Source organism: Canis lupus, chromosome 33 (genome assembly GCF_011100685.1).
Source record: "Canis lupus familiaris isolate Mischka breed German Shepherd chromosome 33, alternate assembly UU_Cfam_GSD_1.0, whole genome shotgun sequence".
NCBI classification, from domain to species: Eukaryota; Metazoa; Chordata; class Mammalia; order Carnivora; family Canidae; genus Canis; species Canis lupus.
The window spans coordinates 10859477-10887353 of NC_049254.1; the positions used below are offsets into that span (position 1 = coordinate 10859477).

Genomic DNA, 27877 nt, shown 5'->3' on the forward strand with positions numbered 1-27877 from the left:
ATAAAAAAAGAAAATTGCTTTCTAGGACACATTAATATTTCAATGTCTCTATAGCAAGATATCTAATGGTCTCATATGAATAACAACACGTTGTGCTTTCTTTGGTTTAAATAAGAAATACAAATGTGTGGGAAATATCAGAAAGGGAGACAGAACGTAAAGACTGCTAACTCTGGGAAACGAACTAAGGGTGGTAGAAGGGGAGGAGGGCGGGGGTGGGAGTGAATGGGTGACGGGCACTGGGGGTTATTCTGTATGTTAGTAAATTGAACACCAATAAAAAATAAATTTAAAAAAAATTAAAATAAAATAAAAACCCTCGAAAAATAAATAAATAAATAAATAAATAAATAAATAAATAAATAAATAAGAAATACTTCTAGATGCAATATGTTTAGTGACTTTTTTGTTTGTTTAGTAACATGTATTCCTTTTGCATTACTTGGTTTCTGCCGTGGTATTTTACTGACTCAAATTATATTTATAAATAACATTTAAACCTTAAGAATTAGGGGTGCCTGATGGTGCAGTTGGTCAAGCCTCTGATTCTTGGTTTTGGGTCAAGTTGTGATCTTATGGGTCCTGAGATTGAGCCCTGCATCAGGCTCTGCACTCAGTGCAGTCTGCTTAAGACTTTCCTCCCTCTCCTCTTGCCCCTCCCCCATCTCTCTCTCTCTCTCTCTCTCTCTAAAATAAATAAATCAATCTTCTAAAAACATAAACTTTAAGAATTAGTGAGGGTTAAAAATTAGATTTCTTTGTGATAAGTTTTAGCAAAGTTGGAAATATTTTCCTATTCCATAGAGCAAAAAAGAAAATTTACTAGTCTCAGTAGTATTATAGGCCTCAGAGATTTTCACCCAAAAATTAAGTTTAGTTATATAATTGGCTGTATAACTCTAAATAAATTCAAATACACCAGAATGGTAGCCTAATGACATAAAGTTGTTTATTTTAGCTGCAAAATGACAATCAATAACTGAGAATTCCTTAATTACAGTGATCTGAATTTAAAAAAAAATGTCCTTTTTTCTAAAGTTAGTTGAATCTTTAAAGCATTTTTTCCTGTGAGATAAAAGCATTTTCTACTACAGCTTTTGTTTATATCACCCAAAGGAGCATCAAAATGGAATAAATGGAAATTGAGGCAATGATTGTTAAGAGACAGTAAATCATGTTCAGAAAAAGCAAGGATAGATCTATTGTTTGAGGAAGAGTGTCCTGTTAATAAGGGAAAGAAAGTAAGAAGAACTTTGTAACAAATTTTACTTCCCTTTCCTTCAGTTAAAAAAAAAAGAAAACTAGAAAAAGCAGACTAAATAAAGCAGAGGTATAAATTGAGTGAGGAAAGTATAAGAACACATGTAATTGTTTAAATGAAATTAGGACACTAAACTCAGAAAATTTATCCAACAATGTCAAATGAATTCATAGATGTAATTTCAGAACACCTGTCAGTAATCCTAACAAACTCATAATAAAAGGAAAATATGCCATAAGACTAATGATGGGTAAATGCTTTCTAAATGAAGGAAAGAATAGAAGCCAAAAATGACAGGTAGATTCTGAGAAAATTCTAGAATAGATTATATGTTTCAGAAAGTTTCATTAGCATAACTTTAGAGTTGTGATTTCAGAGGAAGAAAAAAATATGAGAGATATTCAAGATTCAATGGGATGTCATTAAAATGAATATGGAATGGTTGCCTAAAGCTAAAGAAATGCAGACTCCACTGAGAAATCAATGAAGTTTGCTAAATCTGTATGGATGTGAAGATTTTCACCTAACCATATCAGATTAAAGAATACCAAGTGAATAACATGCAGACCTGGGGGACTCTTATTTATTAAAAAAAGAGGGATCGGAAAGTTTATCTATCGCTGGAGAAAACTCAAGAAGATGTATACTGTCCCTCAATCCCTTGCTTTATCTTCAATCTTGGATAATAAACTATGTCAACTCTCTGAGAAGTTGGGATTTTAACAATCACAAATTATCACCTTAATAGCCTCAATTTGCCAGAAATGAGAACATTTCCCCCAGAGTTGGCAAATTATCTTTTCAACCTCCACAATATTTTTAAGTTAAGTACAAAAATGAGGTGAATTCAAAGGACTAATTTAGTAATTTAGAGATTTTTAATTGTCAGAATTAATCCCACTAGGTAATCTTTCTGCTTTTTAATTTGAATTAAAGTATATACTTACTGGATGTGTTATTTTGTCAGCCAAAGTGTATAAGATATTTGAACGAGTTTTAGTTTTTAATTTGTGAAATTTACATGAGTTATTTAAGCATTTAGAAGGATTTTTCTTGTTAGCACGGTAAATGCAAGCACCCAGTCCAGCACTTCCAGTTACTGTTACAATATCGGGTATGTTCAGGTTTAAATGCATTAAACAATGTTTATGGATGTTTGATGAACTAAGTAAATACATTAAACTAAATCTTTTAAAAGAGAGTTTAGTTTGTTCAAAAAGTTACTTTAATATTAATATGAAATAGTAAGAATAATTGTTCCTATTTTGCTATACTTAAACATAAAATAATAAATATATAATTTAAGTTTTTTCTACCTTTTGGGGGTTACAATTTACAAATAAAATTGTAAGATATTTAAAGTGTATAATGTGATGATGTGATACACACATGCCTTGTTAAAAGATTCCCCCATGTAGGTAAATAACACATCTACCACCTCACATATTTACGTGTTTTTGTTTGTTTTTGGTCAGACCATATTTTAGAATTATCACATGATCTGGCAATTCTACTTCTGCTATATAAATCCAAAGGAAACTAATCATTATCTCATGAAGAAATCTGTATTTCCATATTATAGTAGCATTATTCATGAAGTAGCCAAAGTATAAAAATGGCATAAGTGTCTATTGATGGATGAATAGGGTAAGAAAATCTGATGTCTATACTGATATAGATAGATGATAAAGATCTAGATATATTTAAACTCAACTTTAAAAAAGAAGGAAATCCTGTTATTTGTGACAACATCAATTAAATTTGAAAGTGAAGTAAGACAAACAGAGAAATGAAAATACCACATGGTATCACTTACAATTACAAAATCTAAAAAAAGAAGAAAAAAAGATAAACTCATAGAACTAGAGAGTAGAAAAGTGGTTACCAAGGTCTAGGCAGTGGGGAAAATAGGAAGAGGTTGGTAAAAGGATACAAACTTTCAGGTATAAGATGAATAAATTTTGAAAATCTGATGTATAATTGGTAACTATAGTTGACAATACTGTTTTGTGTAATTGAAACTTGCCAAGAGAATAAAACTAAATAAAAATATTTTTAATTTTATGATGAATCTCCATACTGTTTTCCTTAGTGGCAGTGCCAATTTATATTCCCACCAGCAGTGCACACGGGTTCCTTTATCTTCACATCTTCACCAGCATTTGCTATCTCTACTTGTTTTGATAATAGCCTTCTTAACACGTGTGAGGTTATATCTCATTATGGTTTAATCTGCATTTCCCTGCAGATCAGTGACATTGAGCACCTTCTCAAGTACCCATTAACTATCATGTGTCTCCTTTGGAAAAATGTCTATTCAGGTCCTTTTCCATTTTCTTGGTTGGGTTATTTATTTATTTATTTATTTATTTTACTTATTGCATTGCATGAGTTCCTTGCATATTTTGGATATTAACCACTTAGTAGACATGTAGCTTGCAATTATTTACTCTTATTCCATAGGTTGCCTTTCCATTTTGTTGATGGTTTCCTCTACTATGCAGAAACTTTTCAGTTTAATGTAATTCCACTTGGTTATTTTTGGATTTGTTGGCTTCCTTTTGATGTCAAATTCAAAAAGTCATTGTCAAGATCAATGTTAAGGAGCTTATCTCCTATATTTTCTTCTAGGAGTTTTATGTTTTATGGTTACAGGTCTTACATTCAAGTCTTTAATCCATTTTGAGTTGATTTTCTGTATGGTTAAGATAAAATATATAATTTGAACTTAAGAATTTAAACCATTAGATTCTGAATTTTTAACTTAATAAATTAATGCTAATTCATGACTTGGGTAGCTAATAATACTATTCTTTACTATTCCATGAAGCCATTTTTAGGCTTGCAGAAGTTCATGCAAAAAGCATACCTTAGAATTCTGCTTCAGAATTGCCCTCGTTTCATAAATAAAATATCTGACAATTGAACAGACAAAATATATGAAATAATCATTCAGACATTGAAAAACAAGTTCCATTGGGCTGTAATCCCTGAGAGAAGATAAATACATGAACTGAGTCTAACAATACCCTGATTACTAGTAGGCAGTTTCCAGGAGAAAGCCTGGTAGTCTCACTGAGTTGAGGATATAGAAATTAGATTTTGGGAAGATCTAAACAGTTAGAATTTATGGAATCGAATTCAAGGGATGGAGGAACTGCACATAGACAGGATATTGAAAATTTAAGATAAATGCCCTTAAGGCATTGGTTGAGTATTGATGTATGCATGTGTTGAAGGAGACTCCCATAGTCCAAGCAAGAACTGGTGTTTAGCAATGTGACTCAAATCTCACACAAGCTGTAAATAGTTTGTGTTGCCACCAGCGAGAGTCGAAAGACCCTGTAATATAAGGAATGTTGGGTAAAGTCTTGATAGATGTCTCACACCTTAGCAGCTGGGGTTACATTAGTCCCTGAGATAAATCTATGTAGAATCTGTCCAAAGAAAGCTTATGTTGGGGTCTCACAAACTCCTTATTTATGTATCAGAACTAAATCCAACATGTTTTAAACAATTCAATTAAATCCGGAAACAAACAACAGAAAATTCAAAACTGTCCAACATTTAATAAAACATTATCAAGCATGTAAAGAAGTAGGGGATATACCAAAGCAGGAGAAAAATCAGTAGTAGAAACAGACCCTCAAAATAATGAAGATGATAAAATTTATAGACAAGGTTGTTAAGACATCTATTATAAAAAACAATGAACAATATCTATAAAGTACAGAAAGAAAGAAAGAAAGAAAGAAAGAAAGAAAGAAAGAAAGAAAGAAAGAAAGAAAGAAAGAAAAGATATAGATGGGTCAACTGAAAATTCTATCCCTATCTAAATTATCTTACAAAGATGGAAGTTAAATGGAAAAATTTTTATACCAATAAAAGCAGAGGAAAAACTTAAAATTTAAAGAAAGTTCTTCACATAGAAAAGAAAATGATACCAGAAAGTTGTGTCTACAAAAAGAAATAATCTCAGAGATGAAAAAATATGAGAATCTATATAAAAGAACTCTTTTGCATTTTTAATTTATTTAAAGGCTAATTGACTGTTTAAATACATAATAACAATGTACTGATGAGTTTATGGTATATCCAGAATTTAATTATATGACAACCATGGCTGAAATTATGGGACAAGGAAATTAAGATATCGTTCTTTTAGGCTTATGCCATATAGAGAGCAGTATAGTATTATTTGAAGATAGATAGTGACAAGGTAAACAAGTATGTTATAAATTCTAAATCAATCATTAAAAACTGAATAAAATGAAGAAGTATAGTTGATAAGCTAATAAGGGACATAAATGAAATCGTAACAATGGTTCAATTATTCTGGAAGAAGTAGAGGTTGAAAAAAATGTTGAAGAACAGATGGGACAAATAGAATAGCAAGATATCTATAATTGAGGGACACTTGAGTGGCTCAGTGGTTGAGGTTGACACTTGGGTGGCCTTTGGTTCAGGTTGTGATCCTGGGGTCCTGAGATCCAGTCCCACAACAGGCTCCCTGCAAAGAGCCTGCTTCTCCTTCTGCCTGTGTCTCTGCCTTTTCTCTCTCTCTGTCTCTCTCATGAATAAGTAAAATCTTTAAAAATATATCTATAATTGCAGATACTATCAGATGGAATAAAAAAATAAGGCCTATATATATGTATCCAAAAAAAAAAAAAAAAAAAACACAAAACACGTTGGCTTGGTTATTCTGGCCCAAAACTTGATATGGAGAAGAATACTCAGAGTACTGATGAATGGGATCAATGGCTCAATTTGTTTTCAAGAGATGGAATAGTTTTGGGTCTCATCATGGAATAGTTTTGGGTCTCATTATGTTCAAACTTAAAAAAAAGATTTTATTTATTTATTTGAGAGAGAGAGCACAAATAGGAGCAGGATTGGGGAGGGGGAGGCAGAGGAAGAAGCAAACTTCCCATTGAGCAAGGATCCTGACACAGGCTCTATTCTAGGACCCATGAGATCACAACTCGAGACAAAAGCAGCGGTTAACCAGCTGAGTCACTCAGGCACCTCATGTTCAAACTTGTTATTAATGATTTGGGTGAAGATATAAAAAGCAATCCCCTCTCCCAAAAATGTGTGGTTGGTGCTACAATGCCAAGCTGCTTACCTAAACCCAGTAGGCTATAAATAATTTGTGATCGACCTTACAAAAACCAATATATACTGAATGTAACATGGTAGTTTGAATCAATCTTGGAACAGAAAAAGCATGTCAGTGGAAAATGGTGATATCTGAATGGAAATCTGTAGTTTAGTTAATAGTGTTATATCAATGTTAATTTCCAAATTTTGATAAATTAATCATAGTTATGTAAGATGTTAACATTAAAAAAGTGTAGTGTGTAGGGATACCTGGGTAACTCAATTGGTTAAGCGTCTGACTCTTGATTTTTGGCTCATATCATGATTTCATGGGCTGTGACATTGAGCCCTGTGTCAGGCTTGGTGCTCAGCGGGGACTCTGCCTAAAGATTCTCTCCCTCTACCCCTCCCCCCACTAATGCACATGTGCCTTAGTTCTCTCAAATAAATAAATCAATCTTTTTTTTAAAAAAAAAAGTGTAGTGTAGGACATATGAGAACTCTGTATTATGTTTACCACTTGGTCATTCTAAAATTATTTCAAAATAAAAAGGTTTTTTTTAAATTATTATGTTTCAATGAAGTATAGTGACATGTAAAGCATTTATGAGAATAGTTATTTTACAATACAGAAGTAAATTCTTCTTGAAAAAGGAGCAAATAAATGGACAAATTGGTAAAGGTAATTGAGTACTTACTATGCACTGGGTATTTACATGGATTATTACATTTTATTTTCATAATAACCATTACAGTTGACATATTACTCTCATCATTTCACAGAGGAAGTTCAGTCAATTGATCAGAGCCAGTAAATTGCAAATCTGGGATATAAAACTAAGTTCACATAACTATAAAGACTGGGATTTTTCCATAATGCTATAGTAGCCTCCAGTACTAATAATTTAACTTCCTTGTGCACTAACCTTAAGTTATATTTTCATTTTATTTTAGCTTCAAGATGGATGTTAAAAAGTAGAGTGTATTAGAATAATCAGAATTATAAGGAAGTCAAGAAACAATAAGGTTTAGCCAAAATTTTTTTAAAGTTGATATATGAATACATGATAACTATTATCAGTAAACAAGGTTTTTATTACTTCAGAAGGTATCCATACAGATTTTATGGGAAGGGTGCATATTTCATTTTAAGGGAAAAATATTTTACCATTAGATTATTTAATTAAAAAAATGAACTTTTTTCTTAAATCTTGCTAGTAGTGCTATGTAAGATGTCTTCTCAGGAGGGGGGATCTATCATTCTAAATAATTCATGCAAAGACAGAATGATATAAAATGCATTGAATATTTGGAAAATAGAAAATATTAATAGATTGCAGGATTGAATGTCCCGGTAAAATGGAAATTGCTCAGGAATCTTGCTGTTACAATGAAAACCTGAGAAATATATTGACATTGTAACTAAATCCTGTTAGTATGACTTGGGGTGCTGTTAGATCCACTAAGTAGTCATTAAATAGTCATGAAAATAGCAAATCAAAATAATTCTAGCCAGTGACAAAATTTGGTGATAGTTGGAAAATCAAAATAAAGAATATCAGCAAGTTCTCTTGCAAAAGAAAAAAAAAAGGATTAAAAATGCAATTAAAATTAAGGTCTTATTATATATGAAGTATTATGCTTGATATATTTATGCAATTTATGAGTTCTGTTTAAAAAAGTAAAAATCAAGTCATAAATCTGGGTGAAACACATACATTTACTAAAACAGTTCTATACCTCACAGTTATCTTTCAATTCCATTTCACATTTGGTTCAAAGTCATACTATGATTCATTGTTGAGCCAAAATGGGTACCAAATAAAAACATTTTCTTAGGAAAACCATCCAGACTACAAGGAAGCAACACTATTTAGTTCTCTCAACACTGAATAATTTGAGGTAACTTACTCCTTTAGCATAATAAGACTTTGATTTCTCATATCATTAAGGGATGCAATTCTCTAAGTATCATAATTGAACTTAGGTATAAGTGAAGGTTCAGAAGGAATGTTTTGATAAAGGATGCTAAGAAGAAAGTTGATGTTGCTTGGTGGCTGAATGGGAATCCATGGGTGGAAAGGATGGACATGGGATAGAAGAGACCTGAGAGGCATACATGTAAATTACCTTAAATAATGGTCTTGAATATTTCATTTATTACTTTTCAATTACCTGTATGACATCTGAAATTATAATCATGTGTGTTAAGTTAACATTATTCTTTTTTTTAATTTTATTTTTATCTTATTTTTTTTTTTAATTGCACATCACTCCTTTATTATACTGATCTGGAAAAAAGATTTAGTACTGTTATGCTCACAATGAGTATGGGGCCCCAGTGGCAGGGCCAAGCAACTGGAACATGATCAGAAATAGATACAATTGAAAGACACACTTGGACATGATCAAGAGGCCTTTCACTGTCATAAAACATTTAGGCAGGAGAGGGATTCTAAAACACACAGCAGGATGAACTCCTGGGCCTCAGAAGTCAAGGAGTTTATCCCACATTGTGTGAGGAATGGCATTTTGGATGATCACATGTGGGAATATTTCAACCGCCACTAGAAACCCCAGATGGGGTTTTGTTTTGTATTATGTGTTGCATTTACTTAAAAAAAGTATATATAATATATATATTCTTTTTTTAAAAAGATTTTATTTATTTATTCATGAGAGACACAGAGAGAGGCAGAGACATAGGCAGAGACAGAAGCAGGCTCCCTGCAAGGAGCCCAATGGGGGACTCGATCCCAGGACCCCAGGATCACGACCTGAGTCAAAGGCAGACGCTTAGCCACTGAGCCACCCAAGGGTCCCAAGTTAACATTATTCTTAAGGAAAATATAAATGTTGTAGCCACTAATTCTTCCCTGAGATGAATTAGATATGTGATTATAGGGTGTTCATTTAACACATACTATTCCTATAAGAGATCAATTCGGTAACTAGAAGTAATATTTTAAGTAAAGGTTAATTCTTAGTTAAGTAAAGGTTAATTCTTGACTAGTATTATTTTTAATTACACTGAAAAATGTTACAATTTCCTTCTAAAATGAATATACATATTCAAGTAATCACAGTAGTAGATGAAGATTAATAGAGGTCTAACTGTGGTCTTTATCATACCTGTGATGGTCAATTTTATGTCTCCACTTGGCTAAACTACGGTGTTTAGATGTCTAGTCAAACATCATTTTAGATGTTGCAATGGTGTTTTTAAAATGGAATAGATGTTTGTACAAGTACACTTTGAGGAAAGCCAATTACCTTTCATAATGTGGATGGGTCTCAAACACTCATCTGAAGGCCTTAAGAAAAAAAGACTGAGAGGGCGGGGAGATGGACAAAATGGGTAGAAATGAGTAGGAGACATAGGGTTCCAGTTGTGGAATGAATAAATCACTGGAATAAACAGTCTAGCATAAGGAGTATACTCAGTGCATTGTAAGAGAGTTGTATGGTGACAGATGGTAGCTACACTTGTGGTGATTGTAGCATAATATGTAGATTTGTCTAATCACAATATTGTATACCTTAAGCTAGTGTACCATTGTGTTAGCTAAACTCCAATTAAATGAAGAAGAAGAAGAGAAAAGAAAGAAAGAAAGAAAGAAAGAAAGAAAGAAAGAAGGAAAGAAGGAAGGAAGGAAGGAAGGAAGGAAGGAAGGAAGGAAGGAAGGAAGGAAGGAAGGAAAGAAAGAAAGAAAGAAAGAAAGAAAGAAAGAAAGAAAGAAAGAAAGAAAGAAAGAAAGAAAGAAAAGACAAAAAGACTAAGGTTCCCCTGAGAAAAAAGAATTCTGCCTTCAGTCTTCCTTTGAACTTGATACTGCAACATCACCTTCTCCCTGAATCTCCAGTCTGCGAGCCTATCCTGCAGATTTCAAGCTTGCCAGTCCCTACAGTTGCACAATCCAATTCCTTAAAATCTGTATCTCAATAGATGATGATGATGATAGATAGATAGATAGATAGATAGATAGATAGATAGATAGATAATAGAAATAGGTCAGATCAATTTGGACAAATTTGACTAATATAATACATCTACTAGAAAATGTATATTGGTCTTGTTGTGCCCATTGCTTTGACCAGCCGCATGCATATTATCATTGTACAAACAGCAGGAGTACAGTGAACCTGAAACATGCCCTGAGTGATCACAGAACACAATCTGTGGGCAACTAAAATCTTTTTATTAAGTGACAAACACAACCACCTTTGGTCTCTGTTTTTTATGGAAATGATTATTTCCAGGCTGTATGATAAAATCCTTTGTGGTTTTTGTTCTGATTCTTAATTTTTACCCTAAGGCACTGAAGCCTAAGAAAACTATTGTTTTGGGTTTATCACTAATACCAGCCTCCATAGCAGAATTTAAACAATTTGTAATCTTGAAATCTATATCTTTTATTTAAGAGACAAAAAAGAACTCCTTCCAGAATTTTAGTTTTCAACTACAAATAAATAAAGGGGCAAAAACAAATGTACCCCAGTCTCTTTCAGATATAAAACACACCAACAACATATACAAGTACATACACATATGTACAGTTTTAGGCTAAAACATGCCTCAGCATGAGTCTTAGGCAAATAGAAAACTTTTAAAAGTATATATTATTTTAACAGTATTTACTTCTATAAAAATGTCAAGAAAATAATAAAAACGTAAGTTTCTCCATAGAGGCCTGAAAGCAAGCATAAAGTCCATTTTGCCATCCAAACCATTTCCTCAGTACTATTCCCTAGAGATATTCCCATTAGAAAATTTTAGTATCTCATTCTAAGAGAATGTATGCATGCAGATGGTCCCAAGCTTATGATGGTTCAAGTTGCAATTTTTCCACTTCCATTTACAATTTAGTGATATGTTGTAGAACACTCATGATGCTGGGCAGCAACAGAGAGCCACAGTTCCCAGGTAGCCATAAAGAAATAGTAGATGACACAAAGAAATGGAAAAACATTCCATTCTCATTGACTGGAAGAACAAATATTGTTAAAATGTCTACACTACTGAAAGCTATCTACACATTTAATGCAGTCACTATCAAAATACCAACAGCATTTCCACAGAGCTAGGAAAATAATCCTAAAATTTGTAAGGAACCACAAAAGACCTCAAGTAGCCAAAGCTATTTTGGAAAAGAAAAGCAAAGCTGAAGGCATCACAATTCTGGACTTCAAGCTATGTTACAAAACTGTGATCATCAAGATAGTGTGATACTGGCACAGAAAGAGACACATAGATCAATAGATCAGAACAGAGAAGCCAGAAATGGACCCATAACTATATGATCAACTAATATTCAACAAAGTAGGAAAGAATATCCAATGAAAAAAAGTCTCTTCAACAAATGGTGTTGGGAAAACTGGACAGCAACATGCAGAAATATAAAACTGGACCACTTTCTTACACCATGTATAAAAATAAATTCAAAATGGATGAAAGACCTAAATGTGAGACAGGAAACTATCAAAATCCTAGAAGAGAACACAGGCAGCAACCCTTTTGATATTGGTCTTAACAACTTCTTACTAGACACATCTCTGGGCAAAGGGAAACAAAAGCAAAAAATGAACTATTGGGACTTCTGTAAGACAAAAAGCTTCTGCACCATGAATGAAATTTAAATTAAAAAAAAAAACTAAAAGGTAAACTAGAAAACCGAAAAAGATATTTGCAAGTGACATATCTGATAAAGAGTTAGTATCTAAAATCTATACAGAACTTATCAAGCTCAACACTCCAAAAACAAATAATCCAGTTAAGAAATGGACAGACGTGGGACGCCTGGGTGGCTCAGTGGTTGAGCATCTGCCTTTGGCTAGGGAGTGATCCTGGGGTCTTGGGATCGAGTCTCACATCAGGCTCCTGCAGGAAGCCTGGTTCTCCCTCTGCCTATGTCTCTGCCTCTCTCTGTGTCTCTCATGAATAAATAAATAAAATCTTTAAAAAAGAGAGAGAGAAAAATGGACAGAGATATGAATAGACATTTTTCCATGGAAGACATCCAGATGTCCAAGAGACACATGAAAAAATGCTCAACATCACTTCATCAGGAAAAAACAAATCAAAACTCTAATGAGATATCATCTCACACCTGACAGAATGGCTAAACATAATAATACAGGAAATAACAGATATTGGGGAGGATGCAGAGAAAGGGGGAGCCCCTTTACACTACAAACTGGTGCAGCCACTTTGAAAAACAGTATAGAGTTTCCTCAAAAAGTTAAAAAATAGAATTACCGTATAATCCAGTAATTACACTACTAGGTATTTACTTACCCAAAGGATACAAAAATACTGATTCAAAGGGACACAGGGACCCGATGTTAATAGAAGCATTATCAACAATAGTCAAATTATAGAAAGAGCCCAAAAGTCCATTGACTGATGAATTAATAACGATATGGTATATATATGCAATGGAATATTACTCAGTGATCAAAAAGAATGAAATCTTGCCATATGCAACAACATGAATGGAGCTAGGGAATATTATGCTAAGTGAAACATGTCAGTCAGAGGAAGATAAATACTATATGATTTCACTCATATGTGGAATTTAAGAAAAGAAACAGATGAACATAGGAGAAGGGAGGAAAAAAGAGAGGGAGGCAAACCATAAAAGACTATTAAATATAGAGAATAAACTGAGTGATGCTAATGAGGAGGTAGGAAGAAGTAGGATAAATGGATGATGGGTATTAAGAAGGACACTTGTGATGAGCACTGGGTGTTGTATGTATGTAAAACATCACTAAATTCTACTTCTGAAACCAATATTACACTATATGTTAACTAACTAGAATTTGAATAAAAACTTGAAACAACAACAACAAAAAAGTCCATGTGGTTTCAGAGATATTTTTTTTTAATTTTTTTTTAAGGTATTTATTTATTTATTTATGATAGTCACAGAGAGAGAGAGGCAGAGACACAGGCAGAGGGAGAAGCAGGCTCCATGCACCGGGAGCCCGATGTGGGACTCGATCCCGGGTCTCCAGGATCGCGCCCTGGGCCAAAGGCAGGCGCCAAACCGCTGCGCCATCCAGGGATCCCTCAGAGATATTTTTAACGTAAATAATCTTTTCACAAGATATGAAACAAATATTTAGTATTGATGTCAGCATGCCAATGGCAAAGTAGTAGGAATGACTTACTAGCCAAGAAATGTATCAAGTTAGCCTTCTAACTTAGTTAAAATCTAACTTCCAATTTAGTTATATTGTTGAGGTAAGCTCTCTCCATACACTTTATTAAAATAACTAAGTTGAAAAAATAAATAAAATAAATAAATAAATAAAATAACTAAGTTGGACTCGTCTTGTATAATAGCAAGGTCTGCCTTCAATCTTTCAAGGCACACAGTTGGATGGTGGGTCAGAGCATCCATACTATTGGCTGGTGTTATTATTGTGGTTGTTGTGATTGTGGTTATCACAGTCATGTTTTCCAGCCAACATAAAACGGTTATTTCAAATTAATCCCCTTGGCAGCCTGTTATTTCCGTCCAAATGAGATCTTCAGACCCAAATCCTAGCTATGTAGTGAGAATTTATGAGTAAAGCTATTTTAGACATCAGGTTTTCTCTTCACCTGAAGGCTTTAAGGAATGACTATTTTTAGACATTCTGTCAAATACTTGAAAATCAAGTCTCAAAGTTACTCTCTCATCTCTAAAGATACTTACCATACCAATGATCCTTGTTCAGATAAAAAAAAAAAAAAAACAACAGTTTACATTCCTTTTCCTCTACAAATGCGAACAAGCCAAAGTCACCTTAAAATTTACATATGGTGAGGAAAATCAAACTTTATGCAAAGTATCATGTGTATAATGATGCATATTGCTGACGCTGAGATAGTTCTCACAAAGCCGAAAGGATTCCCTAGCCTGTCCTTTCCTAGATGGAGAGGCCTACAGGCATCTCACACAGGAGCTAAGGAAACAGACCATTTTGCCAATTGCCAGTTTCCATGCTTCATTTAGGTACTGCCAGATTTAATAAAGAATTGTACTTAGTCTTCAAATTGAGATTTAAAAACAGTAATTGTACCTTATATTAAAACCCTTGATAAGTTGAATAATAAATGTATTACCCTTTCTCTGCATTCGCCAATATTTCCTTTCCTAAACACATACTACTTTCCTAATTAGAAACACCCACTACTACAGAAATACTTTGAAGTATTTTTTTTTTTTTTTACTTTGAAATATTTTTTAAGTGATATGCCCCTTGGCTAATAAGTAGTTCTAAGAATTCTTTCTTTGGCCAGGTAAGCAGCTATAGGAATATCTAATGAACAAAAGAATATTTTGATTTTGATAATAGATTTAGTGCACATATTCCATACACATATTTCAAAACTAGAGAAATATATGGTAATTTTGTTTTTATTTCTAAATTTTTTGTTTTTATTTCTAAATTTTATTACTCTAGAAGACTCTAGTTCCTTCTATGGGTATATATATTAACTTGCCTATTTAAGACAGTTGGATATATGTGGGAAAAAAGTAATATTTAAAAAATTTCTTACAGGTTAAGGAAACATTTAAAAAAATTTTTTTAGTAAATTAACACATAAGGCTACATTAGTTTCAGGCGTACCACAGAATGATTCCATAAGTCCGTATGTTATGCTATGCTCACTGCACGTTTAAATACCATCTGTCACCATACCACACTATTACAGTATCATTGACCGTATTCCCAATGCTGTATCTTTTATTCCCATGATTTATTCACTCCATAACCGCAAGCCTGTATCTCCTACTGCCCTTCACCCATTTTTTTTGTTTTGTTTTAAAGATTTATTTATTCATGAGAGACACAGAGAGAGCCTTCACCCGTTTTACCCATCCCCGACCCCACTCTCATCTGGCAATCATCAGTTTGTTCTCTGTATTTATGTCTGATTCTGCTTTTTGTTTGTTTATTCATTTGGTTTGGGTTTTAGATTCCATATATAAGTGAAACCATATAGTATTTGTCCTTCTTGGTCTGACTCATTTCACTTAGCATAATACCTTCTAGGTCTATCCATGTTGTTACAAGTGGTATGATCTCATCCTTTTATGGCTGCATAATATCCCATTGTATATATATATATACCACATCTTCCTTATTTATTTGTCTGTTGATGGGCACGTAGCTGCTTCCATATCTTAGCTATTGTAAGCAATACTGCAGTGAACATAAAGGTGCATATATCTTTTTGAATTAGTGTTTTCAAGATTTGTTGTTGTTCTTGTTAAATACCCAATAGTGGAGTTACTAGAGAGTGTGTTATTTCTATTTTTATTTTTTTGCAGAACCTCCAGATTATTTTCCACCATGGCTGTACCAATTTGTATTCTCACCAACAATGTACAAGAGTTCCCTTTTCTACATATGCTCATCGACACTTGTTATATATCAATGTTAGGAATATTGATATTAGTCTTTGTGACTGGTGTGATATCTCATTGTGGTTTTTTTTTTTTAACTTTTATTTATTTATGATAGTCACACAGAGAGAGAGAGAGAGAGAGAGAGGCAGAGACATAGGCAGAGGGAGAAGCAGGCTCCATGCACTGGGAGCCCGATGTGGGATTCGATCCTGGGTCCCCAGGATCGCACCCTGGGCCAAAGGCAGGCGCCAAACCGCTGCGCCACCCAGGGATCCCTCATTGTGGTTTTGATGTACACTTCCCCTGATAATTGGTGATGCTGAGTATCTTTTCAAGTGTCTGTTGGCCCTCTGTAATATCTTTGGAGAAATATCTATTCAGGTCTTCTGTCCATTTTTAATCCAATTATTATTATTATTTTTGTGTATGTGTTGAATTGTACAAGTTCTTTATATATTTTAGATATTAACCCTTTATAGGATATATTATTTGCAAAAGAAAAAAGGATATATTATTTGCAAATATCTTCTCTCATTCAGTAGGCTGTTTTTTTGTTTTGTTGGTGGATATTCCATACTCATAAACTGGAAGATCAATATTATTAAGATGTCCATACTACCCAAAGCAATCTACAGATTCAATGAAATCCTTATCAAAACACCACCAGCATTTTTTTGTAGAAGTAGAACAAATAATACTGAAATTTGTATAGTTCCACTAAAGGCCCCATAGCCAAAGCAGTCTTAAGAGAGAAAAACAAAACTGTAGCTTTCACAATTCCAGATGTCAAGCTATACTACAAAGCTGTAGTAATCAACACAGTATGGTATTAGCACAAAGACAGACACACAGATCAAGGAGCCAAATGGTAATAGAACACTCTGAAATAAACCCACTTCATGACCAAAGAGGCAAGAATATGCAATGGGGAAAAGACAGTGTCTTTAAACAAAGTACTGGGAAAACCAGATGACTACATGCAAAAGCATAAAACTGGACCATTTTCTAACATCATAAAAAAATAAACTCAATATTATTAGAGACCTAAACATCAGACCTGAAATCATAAAAATCCTGGAAGAAAATATAGGCAGCAATTTCTCTTACATTGACCATAGCAACATTTTTTCTAGATATATCTTCTGAGGCAAAGGAAACAGAAGCATAAATAAACCATTAGGACTATATCAAAACAGAAAGCTTTCTCACAGTGAATGAAATTACTTATCCAATTCTTAGGTGTTCTTGAACTTTCTGAATGCTATACATTTCTGTATAAAATTTAAGATAACAGATAAAATACATATTAATGGTTCACTTTCCCTTTCAAAAGACTTTATATCTGAAAGGGGAATACAAGACTTTCAAAGAAATGACATTTTACCAAAAAGCTTGATCTTTCATGACATGTCATCTAGCTCTCATATTGGGTATAATTTACAAAATTGGTTTGAAGGCATTTCAGGAAAGTACAGGAGCCACGGTCTGCATTACTGATAGATTCATCCAAGTACTTGATAGTCCATTAGGAGAATTATTCACCTGAAAGCAAGCAGACCAATATCCACACAGTGGTCCTATCACACAACCACTTTGAAAAGCAACCAGACTGCTGCTACTTACCTAGGGTCTGCCTATGACCACGTAAGTAATGCCTCAGCTTCCCACTTCTAATAAGATTATATTTTCTACTTAAAAAAATATATTTTGTTTCTGTCTTTGAATAGATGAATGCCACATATCCTATAATTAGAAAGCAGCTATGGAATATCCAATTCAGTGAAAAAGGGTATAGAGATGGGGAAGAAGAGCTCTACTGTAAGCAGGAATATCTGAACTAAAAAATCAAAATTGCCCAAAAAGTCTTAGGTGTTACTGCTATGTGTCTTAAATTGCAATATTCTAAAATCTCTGTGTCTCCTTGTTTTCTGCTCCCTTATCCTCTGATTTCTCTGGCGATTTCACATAGAGGCTCTGTCATTTGCATAATATCCCATCATTACACCCCAAGATCAGGAAGTCCTGCAAATACATTTAGGGGTTTTTATGACTTATTTCATGTTGAGTGATAATTTTTTTTTTCAGGCTCCATGGTAACTGAATCCTGAAGAAATGATGTAAGTACCTTTAAATTTCATTTTTAGCTTTTGAATTACAATTTTCAAAATAATATATCACTATCCATTTTTATATTAACAATCTAATTCTAATCAGCATCCTTTGTTTACAGATTAATAATCCCTAGCTCTATGTCCTATAACCTCATGCTACAGGTATTTATTTATTTTTTGTTTTTATTTATTTATTTTTGCTACAGGTATTTATGGATTCACTTCCCACAGTCCCTCCTTAAGTAATTGCAAATAGCTTAACTACTTGCTGTCAGAACCCTAGGCTTCTGGGTTGCACAATTCCAATAGATTAATTCATATAAGCTGTGTGAATGATACCCCCTGGAGTTTTGCAAGGCACAGTTGTTACCATGGACCACAATGGGAATATGCCTTCTGGAATTATGTACTGCAGTAACATGACTAGATCCATCACACTTTTTTTATTGTCTGTTCCTTTGTTTCTCCTATATGTTCTGTGCCAGTAAACCCACTCCTAACCTCAAGGCTAAAGAAAAGAGATTAAACCCTCTTTGTATTTCAATGACTGACTTTAAGGTTGTCCTGTGTGTGAACCTACCTGATGAAGTTGAAGTTAGTATGTCCTCCTCTGTGTCTCCATGGATATTTGTTTTTATAAGAGGCCAGCATTACCTCTATTTCCATGTGTGTGTGGGGTGTGGGGGTGTGGGTGTGGGTGGGTGTGTTTGCCTTTCCTGCTTGATGAGATACTTAAGGACAGGGATCATGACTTGTTAATCTTTGAATAAGTATGTCATAGTACCTGCTACATAGACAGGCTAGAAATTGTTTGCTGAAATTATTTCAATAAGCTAGAATGCATACATAACTCAAGGAAGTACTTCAAAAAACCATTTTGGTTTTAGGGTTAAGAAACAAATACCCCAAACTACCTACCTAAAATTTTGTGCTTAAAAATCATTCTAACTCTAGAAAAAGTCACTCCCTTTTATATGTCTTATTGAAGTCATACAATACCGAATACAGAATCACTGGACTCATAAACAGTTTCCCTGAAGGAATGCCTTCCTATTTCCCTGCTTGATTATTCCTCCACTGGTCACAGGGATGCAAAACTAAACCCACAAAATGTACATGTCTCTCTTTTGCAGTAATCCTTCCAAAGCCTAAGCCCGCTCCTTATAATACAAATTAAAACCCATATGTAAGAAATTCAGAGCATTATCTTGAGGACTCAAAAAGTAAAGAAAAAATTTACCTTCCACTGAATACAGGTATTGATTTCTGTTTTACATAGCTATTGTGATCAACTGTTGGGCATGCAGCTACCAGTATCCTACCTTACACAGGAATTTCACCATGATGAGAGCAAATAGATCAGGTAATGGGCCATTTTTTAAATAAATCATATACTGGAATATACTTAGAGTAGCTCTAAGAAAAAACTATGCCAATACAAATAGCTAATTGATCTTTAATTAATAGACATCCAGGAAAATATTAGAAGTACCATCTAAGTACCCTTTTGGCGGCCGGCTTCATAAAAGTGATGCATGGATTTATATGTATACAGTAAAGGGAAAGCTGGCCCTGAATGGTAAGTAGACAGGTATTATTTAACAGATATTTACTGAGAAGCTATTATACACCAGGCTTCATCATAGAACTACAGTTAAAAGTGAAGAAAATAGACAAAATCTTGTCCTTCGTTGGGCTTACAGTCAAGTAGGAAGAGAAATTAACCCTAGAGAAATAGGTTAGGGCTTGATTATAAGATGAGCTTTAGTTACATGAAATTTTGTTCCTTCTAAGCCAACCACGGTCCCATCTTTCTAACAGAAGTTGGCATTTATGTTATTCTAAGGAGCTGTCAACAAGGACTAGTAGAGGTGCCCATGCTTCCTGGCACGACAATACTATCTGGCTATGCAGTTCCAACTGCAGCCTCCTCGTATGACAGCATGTGACGGAGGCGCCAATAGACCCCGATAGTTTGTGTACACTGTGAAAGCCAATTTCAACATTTCAAAGCAGATCTGGCACAAGATCCTTCCCTAAAGACCCCTTCTAACATCTGAACATGCAGTTTTCTAGATGCCTGCACCTTTTCACACCATAAACATAAGCTTTCTGTCAAACACTGGTGTTAAATAATCAGCATCCTTCCCCAGCCAACACTTACTAGTATATCAGAATATGCCAACGAATCTCCCGACACTGATTACTAGCCAAACCATTTCCAAAGAAAACAGGAATGTTAACCCTTAGAAGTCATTAACTGTCTCTTGTGCTGAATAAGCATTAAAGAGGATGAAAGAAATAGGTTACCTTGTGATTCAACTCTAAAGACACCATCACTAACAAGTTCAGAAACCTGAACTTACAACTTAGGTTATGAGTTCAATTTGTAACAAATTTAAGAACCTTCTCAACAAAAACCATATTGAAATTGCTTCAGAGTCTGTTTCTGCATATGCAAAACTAAAGAGAAAAAAAAAGATTTGTTTTTCAAGAACGTGTGAGTTAAATTGATTTAACTGTTTCTGAAGACATTGAAAGACTCACTTATATGAGATACAGGAAGCAAAAGTGCTGACAAAGCACCAAACACCTGGCTAATGTCCCATAAGTTTGCATGACTGCTTGAAGTTGCTATGTCTCAGAATCCCTTGTTACCTACCTTTGGAACATAACTAGGACTAGATATATAATTATCTTGAACTTCCTAGAAAATGTTCTTATTATTGCATTTTAATCTCTCAGAGTAACACTATTAGAAATATAATGCGAGCCATAAATGAATTTTTAAATATGTGGATAGCCACAGTAGAAATAGTAACAGATAAAATTAATTTTGAAATAATTAACCCAGTCTATCCAAAATACCACCACTTCAATGACAATTCATCATAAGAAAATCATCAGTAATGAATTTCTTTTTGATCTTGCCTTTTCAAACTCTGGAGTCAGTTTTACACTAATAGCACATCTAAATTCAAACTAGCCACATTTTAAGCACTCAGTAGCCACAGGTGACTGGTGGTTACTATATTGGAGAACATAGTGTTATGGAGTGAGGCTATAGCTGTGTCACTGGTTGGCACTATGTACTGGACAAGTTTGTGTGCATCTCAGGGCCTAGAGATAATATATTATTATGGCAAGAGACGTCTGCAAACTAATACATAATTTAGAAGCACGTCATGTGGGAATGTATTACATCATCCCACCGTGTTTAAAAGTATTGATTCACATTCCAACAGTAAGCAATTGACTTCTTGTTTGTTGAGGGAGCCTAATATTCATTAACGCCAAGAGTTGTATAGGAAGAAGACATTTTAAAACATCAATACTTCTCAATTTCCTTTCCTCTTTCATGTAACTTAAAAAGAGCTGAAACAACTCATGTCAGAGTTTCAGAACCTCAATTTAAGAACTAAAAATGAAGTAGAATAACAAAGGATTAGTCAACGTTTTCAGAATTACAGTTCCTTAACATAGCTATGTCAAGTTTGGGGGCTTCCCGCCTAAAATTCAAGATTTATCCTTTCTGAAAACTTTCCTTTGGAAAAATTATCTTTACTCTCTCTTACATGCAACCCAAATGCCCTCAGTCTCATCATCCTGTGGTTCTAAATGATTAGTCATAATTAGATTTCTTGGCTCTTGCCCATGCTTGCTCATGCTAGAGTTCTGGTTTCCTGCAAATTTTCCTTTAAAAATTTATTCATGAATCACAAGATATGTCTCACTGATGCTCAAAACCAGCAAGCAGTCGCTGTTGTGCTCTTCCTCAGGTTCAGCTTCCCTATTGGGTATCTTGCTGTTTTCAGTAGACTGTTTGAAGGTGACTTGCTCCTTCAGTAACCCTTTCTATAGGATACATTTAGTGGTTTAATTTAGCAGCATATTTAGTGGTGTGATTGCTGTATCCTCCAGCTATTCACTAGGGCAAAGTAACTAGGTGAAGAACTCCTCCACCATGGCTGTGTTGGTAACTTATATTGCCAAACTGCTTCTTAATAATTCAGAGAAAATTATCCTCTCCCCCGTGGCTGTGGCCCGAGGGTGATGCTGACTATGCCTTGTGTCTAATACAGTTCCTATCAGAATGGCTAATTTAACTTCTCACAGCTTCTCACCAGTGGGTCAGACCACTTTCCTGGGGCCAACCAGTTATCAGAAACTCTCCTGTTTTCCATTTCCCGAGAAACCAATCTATGTCCTACCATGCACTGCTTACTCTGTCAGTGCCAACAGGGGGGCCAAATGTAGAGTAGGCAATTAATATTTTGAGTTGAATGAGTGTTTTGCTTTTCCTAATTCCATCTTTATATGGTCTGTATAATATAATATTTGAGAATTGAAGTATTTTTTAAAAATTATTTCACATAATTGGCTTGAAGATTTTTTTTAATAGAAACAGTTTTATTATTTACTCTGCCTACAAAAGTAATAAAAATTCACTGTAAAAAATAAATCACACTGAGGATTTCTATAAAATTTCTTGCAAACCCTCATGGTAAAAATTTCTGCAGTAGTTCCTTTCAAATCCTTTCAAAATTCTTTGTTCCTTACAATGATCACATGATACATTTTGTGTAGCATGCCTTTCATTTATTTATATATAGGGGTTATAATATTTATGTTGAAGTTTTTATAAGATGCATAATATCCCGTTTCATGCATATACAGTAATTAACCAACTCCAATTGGTGAATAATTTGTTTCTAAGTGTTTTTCATTAAAATCTTATCTTAAGGTTTTATATATAAGTTGGAGTTTGTTGTCAATTATATTCTCTTGAGAATTCTTTCAAAGTGAACTCCTGTGACAAATGTTATCACATTGTATTTCTTTATTCATTCCTTTAAAATATGTTGTTTAATAAACTGTTAAGATAATACATAGATTTTTTTTATTCAAAATGGCAAGTTTAGAATATGTGTTTATCCCTATTGATATCTTAGAAAACTAAGTCTTAAAAATAACAATAAAAAAGAAGAGTAGGGGTGTCCACAATAAATTTTAAAAATCTAAGCATTTGAATAATATTATATATATATAATATATGTAAAATAATATATATATATGTTTTTAATTAATACTATAGGTTGGTCATGTCTCAAAATGGACACATGCAGATCTATCTAATTTTTTTCAATGACTTCATAGTATTCCATTCCATACATCTAATCTATCTCCTAAAAATTGACTTTGAAAATATTTCTAGTTTATAGTCTATTAAACACCATAAATATCTTGATTTATACATATTTATTGCTTTGGGTGAATATAGCGATAGGATATACACTTAACAATGCTATTGTTATATCAAAGACACAATGCCTTTTCATTTCTAATGTATATCACAAACATATCTTAAAAAACATAGATACTTGCCAGAAACATGACTGCCTATCTCTATACTCTGAAAATTGAGAAAAATATCATTAAAAAAAAATTTGCCAAATAGCTAAGTGGTAAATCACATCTCATTCTCACTTTGGTAAGCATTTCTGGATATGGGACTGCTATGTTGTATTTTATATTTCTTTCCCCAGTTTTTTTTAAACGATTTTATTTATTTATTATGAGAGACAGAGAGAGGGGCAGAGACACAGGCAGAGGGAGAAGCAGGCTCCCTGCAGGAAGCCCGATGTGGGACTCGATCCCAGAACTCTGGGATCACGCCCTGAGCCAAAGGCAGATGCTCAACCATCGAGCCACCCAGGGATCCCTCTTTCCCCAGTTTTTAAAACATTACATATGCCAATATTTGTATTATATAATTTTGTAAATTCTTGAAGTTCAAAAACTGATGTCACACCAAATTAATTCTTCTGTGATTTACTTTATTTGGTCAATATCTTGTTGGTGAAATTCAAACATGAAATATGCAGCATGGTAGTTTACTAATTTCCCTGTGTCATTCTGTCCCATTGTTGTGTATGCTACATTTGCCTTGATCCATCCAAATGTCTTACATTTGGATTGTTTCTAGTCTTTTAGCTATAAGGAATAACTTTGATGTCAAAATTCTGTTTCCTGGTGCAAGTATGTAAGTATTTTATCAAGTAAATATATACTTTGGAGTAAATAACTGGGTCTTGATATAAGCACATTTTTAACAATTTTTAACTGGTTAAAAAAACACAATTTTAGAGTTGGTTGAAAGGAACACAACTTCTAAACAAATTATTACTTTAATAATAATTGACATACAATGCTATATGAGTTTCAGGGGTCCAACATAGTGATTAGACAATTCCATACATTACAGACACTCGCCAAAGTAAGCACAGCTACTTTTTACCATACATTTTAACATACATTATTACAACATTAATGACTATATTTCCTATGTTGTACTTTTCATCTTTATGATTTATTTGTTTTACAACTGGAAGTTAGTACTTCTTGATACCTTTTACTTATTTCACCCATTTGCCCCCTCCCTTCTGGTAACATCAGTTTGTTCTCTGTATTTATGAGTCTGTCTCTGGTTTGTTTATGGTTGTTATCTATTCATTTGTTCATTTGTTTTGTTTTTTTTAGAATCCACATATAAGTAAATCATATGGTACTTGTTTCTCTGTCAGATTTATTTCAATTAGCATAATATCCTCTAGGTCCATCGATGTTGTTGCAAATGGCAAGATTTCATTCATTTTTAGGGCTGTGCCATAGTCCATTGGATAATTATACTGCATCTTCTTTATACATTCATCTATCAATGGACATTTAAGTTACATCCATATTTTGGCTATTGTAAATAATGCTGCAATAAACAGAGCGGTGCATGTATCTTTTTGAATTAGTGTTTTCAGGCTTTATTTGGTTAAATACACAATGGTAAAATTACTAAATCATATGGTATTTCTATTTCTAATATTTTGAGGAAACTCCAGACTGTTTTCTACAGTGACTGTACCAATTTACATTTCCACCAACAATGTACAAGAGCTCCCTTTCCTCCACATCCTCAACAACACTTCTTTTTTTTTTCTTGTTTTTTTGTTATTAGTCACTCTGACTGGTGTGAGGGATAAGTACATTGTGGTTTTTATGTTCATATCCCTGATGATGAGTGATGTTGAGCATCTTTTCCCGTGTCTGTTAGCCATCTATATGTCTTCCTTGGAAAATGTTTAAGTCCTTTGTCCATTTTTAATCAGATTATTCCCCCCCCTTTTGGTGTTGAGTTGTATAGATTCTGTACATATTTTGGGTATTAACCCCTCTATTGGATAATCTTTTGCAGATATCTTCTCTTATTCAGTAAGTTGCATTTTTGTTTTGTTGATAGTTCTCTTTGTTATGCAAAAGCCTTTTATTTTGTGTAGTCACAATAGTTTATATTTACTTTTGTTCCCCTTGCCTTAGGAGACATATCTATAAATATATTGTTAAGGCTGATGTCCAACACTGCCTGTGTTGTTTTCTTAGGCATTTTAGAGTTTCAGGTCTCATATTTAGATCTTAATCCATTTTGACTTTTCTTTTTGTATTGTGTAAGAAAGTGTTCCAGTTTCATTCTTTTGTATGTAGCTGTCCAGTTTTCCAGCACCATTTCTAAAGAAACTTTCCCTCATTGTATATTCCTGCCTCCTTTGTTGTAGATTAATTATACCTATAAGCATAGGTTTATTTTTGAGCTTCCTATCCTGTTCTATTGATCTATGTGTCTATTTTTCTATAAATACCATACTGCAGGGATCCCTGGGTGGCGCAGCGGTTTGGTGCTTGCCTTTGGCCAGGGCGTGATCCTGGAGACCTGGGATCGAATCCCACGTCGGGCTCCCGGTGCATTGGGCCTGCTTCTCCCTCTGCCTGTGTCTCTGCCTCTCTCTCTCTCTCTCTCTCTCTCTCTCTCTGTGACTATCATGAATAAATAAATAAAATCTTTAAAAAAATAAAAAAAGATACCATACCGCATTGATTACTGTAGCTTTGTAGTATGTCTTGAAATCTAGGAGTGTGATGCTTCCAGCTTTATTTTTCTTTGTTAAGACTGCTTTGGCCATTTAGAAGCTTTTGTGATTGCCTACAAGTTCTAGGATTATTTGTTCTGATTCTGTGAAAAATGCTTTTGGTATTTTGAAAGGGATTGCATTGAATCTGTAGATTGCTTTTGCAGTATGGACATTTTAAAAATATTAATTCTTCCATCCCATGAGCATAGTGTATCTTTCCATTTGTTCATGCCATCTTCAATTTCTCTCATCAAAGTCTTATAATTCTTAGAGCACAAATCTTTCACACACTTGGTTAAATTGATTACTAGGTATTTTATTCTCTCTGGTGCAATTGTAAATGAGATATACTTTATTAATTTCTCTTTCTCCTACCTCATTGTTAGTATATGGAAGTGCAACAGATTTCATATACTAATTTTGTATCCTGCAACTTAGTAATGTATTTATTAATTTTAAGGGTGTTTTGGTGGAGTCTTTAGGGTTTTCTGTATATAGCTTCATGTCACCTACAAATCGTGACAGTTTTACTTTTTCCTTACCAATTTCGTCCCTTTTCTTTCTTTCTTTTTCTTGTCTAATGGCTACATATTTTTGATGGAGGTCAGAGGGCAGCAATCACAACACATCAAACTTCCATGGGCCTTTGCAATGCTTTATTTAATTAAAGAGTTGGATGCCCCTGCTCTGCACCAGTTCTAAGTTGGCTGCTTCTAGGAAATGCCTCTTTTCATGTTTTGTCAAAGTGCCTTGCATTTTTAGATTGACTTTTAAACCTTGTACGTGCTGTATATTAGTTTATTTATACTTAAATGTGGCAAATATCTTCTCCCATTAAATTACTTATCTTTCACTTATTTCTATTTGTGAAAAAAATTAATGTAATCAGTTTTGTTAATGTTTTATTTTTTGTTCTTTACTTCATCTCAAAGTATTATAATATTATTTCTCACAAAGAAGTGTTCACTTCACAAGAAGCATGTTATGTAATAGAAATTCTATTCATTATTGATGTGAGTAAGCCCTGTCCCAGTACCATTGCTGAATAGATCATATTATACTCTGGTTTCTCTTCATATTGCATAAATCTTTCACCTTTTACTAAAGATCATCTTTTGCCACTGATCCCATTGCTGTCACATATTGTGTCTCTTAATGTTTGCACTGATTTGCTGATAAAGTTCTATTTAATTCCATTATTTTTTTTCTGTTTGTTGTCACTTGCCAATACTAACACTAGATTACCTATAAATGACATTTGCCATTTGATTACTTTGTGCCAGTACCATCCCATGTTTATTTAGTTTCATTATGATTTTTATATTTGTTGGGCAATGTCATTTTAATCTTCTGCTTCGAGAATATTTTGGCTCTTATATGGCCTCTGGTAACTCCATAATTACTTTAGAATTAGTGTATCAAGAGCCATAAAATTATTTTGGAATTTTGATTAGAATTTGATAGAAACTATCAAATTATAAATCAAGTAAAAAAAACTAATATATTTACTGATGCCACATGAACATGGATATATGCCTTCATATTTTTAGCTCTTCTGTAATTTTACTCATAAACAATGTATTATTTCTTGGATTAGAATTTTACAAATTTCTATTTTACATCTTCTGTGACTATTAAACTTTATAGAAAATATTTCCTAATTTCTAAAATTATTGAAGTTTTTATTTATATTTTAACTTAACTAAATTTAATTTTTCAAATTAAATGTAAATATTTTCTTCGTGTAACCATGCATGTTTTCAGTAACCTACCTGATAACATTTGGATCATTTTTTTCTAAAATTAGGTTCTCTGGTATTTTAATGAATATAAGTGAAAAATAATTAATAATTATTGAGCATTTGCTATGTTTTGAAGAATGAATTCATAACTTGATTCATCTTGACTAAAATTCTCCAGAATAAAAGTAATTTATTTATTTAAGCGGAATGACAGGAGACAACAGAAGCAAAGTAAATTAAATAACTAGAAAAGATCAAACTAATAGTTTGTGGAATGGCTAGAATATTAAATCCAGAT

At 33.5% G+C, this 27877-nt stretch overlaps 1 long non-coding RNA gene across 3 annotated transcripts in view; it reads left to right on the forward strand.

Annotated features, from left to right (window-relative positions):
- The window catches only part of LOC119867286, a 124803-nt gene that overhangs the window by 41704 nt on the left and 55222 nt on the right, over window positions 1-27877 (forward strand). For all 3 annotated transcript variants that reach the window (XR_005383055.1, XR_005383053.1, XR_005383054.1), the window contains exon 2: window positions 17854-17885. This is a non-coding gene — a long non-coding RNA (uncharacterized LOC119867286). The remainder of the gene's footprint in view (window positions 1-17853; window positions 17886-27877) is intronic.